The sequence below is a fragment of the Vigna unguiculata genome, chromosome 3 (genome assembly GCF_037176805.1).
Source record: "Vigna unguiculata cultivar grain cowpea cultivar isolate G323 ecotype 2 chromosome 3, ASM3717680v1, whole genome shotgun sequence".
NCBI classification, from domain to species: Eukaryota; Viridiplantae; Streptophyta; class Magnoliopsida; order Fabales; family Fabaceae; genus Vigna; species Vigna unguiculata.
The window spans coordinates 36486409-36487631 of record NC_140794.1 but is presented as its reverse complement, the minus strand read 5'-3'; the positions used below and the strand labels follow the sequence as shown (position 1 = coordinate 36487631).

The window sequence follows — 1223 nt, the reverse complement described above, 5'->3', positions numbered from 1 at the left end:
ATAATTTTCCATTCTATTTATACTTGTTCACTTCTTCACAAATATAACCATTCGTACTCACTTAAACACATTCATCTACTCCTAGGTACATGTGCATGCAATGGCATCAACACTAGACACAAAATATGTAATTTTTACCTTGTTCATATTTTTGTGGACATGCACATCTCGTGCTACATCCCAACCACTCTCTTAACCCTCCATTGTTGCACTGCATGCAGACTGGGCTACCCTGCATGGTCGTGTTAATTATAATAAAAACTAAAAAATTGATTTCGTTGTTTAAGCAATAATTGTTGGATTGTGCTAGCTATCACAAATGCCATGGAGAATCCTTGGAAAATGACTTTGGGTTTATAAAAAGCATGGGTCTTGGAACTGATGAAGAATACCCTTACAAGGAAACAAGTGAGACTTGCCATTATGTGAATCCTGTAGCCAGGATTAGAGCTTTCTAGGTGGTGCCTCTGTAGAGGGAGGACAAACTTCTTTGGGCAATGACCAGCCAACCTGTCTCAATAATCCTTAATGCTAGTGGACAAGCATTTATGTTTTACAAGGGAGGAGATTTCGTTGGCGATCAGTGTGGAACTCAACTTAACCATGTAGTTACTGCAATTAGGTATGATGAGGACACAAATGGCAAATATTGGTTGATAATAAATTCTTGGTCCAAGGATGGGGAAAGGAGGGTTACATGAAGATTCTTGGGGACACTAACGCCCCAAGGTCTCTACGACATTAACATGCATGCCACTTAGCCCATAGTCTAAGTATGCTTATTTCTTAGAGGCTCATGACCCTCTTTAGGTGCTTATTTTTCATTCCTTATATATGCATTGATACAACACAAGGCAAACTACAAAAATACACTTCTTCTAACAACTATTTTCATATCCTAACATCTTTACATTTTCTCTTTCTCATCAACTATTTCCTTTCCCAACCTCAAAATGTTAACAATGGTACCAGAGCTATTTTCAGTCATCTACCAGGCATTGAAAAATTATCCTATACTTCCAAAACCTTCCTTTTATAGTTCCAAAAGAAGAGAGTTTTTCTCTTAATCCATGGCTTCTAATAATGTTAACTTTTCTTTTTTCCCTTGACTAGTTTTTACTGGTGAAAATTTTGACATTTTATCTAAAAAAAATTATGGGATACTATTCAATCTGGTCATACAAAACTAGATAATACTAAGACTCTGTCCGAGGAGGAGCGAA

The 1223-nt window shown here is 36.8% G+C and overlaps 1 pseudogene; it reads left to right on the top strand.

Moving 5' to 3' along the window:
- Nucleotides 1-236: 236 nt before the first annotated feature.
- LOC146887796 (senescence-specific cysteine protease SAG12-like) lies at nucleotides 237-773 on the top strand (annotated as a pseudogene).
- Nucleotides 774-1223: the final 450 nt, after the last annotated feature.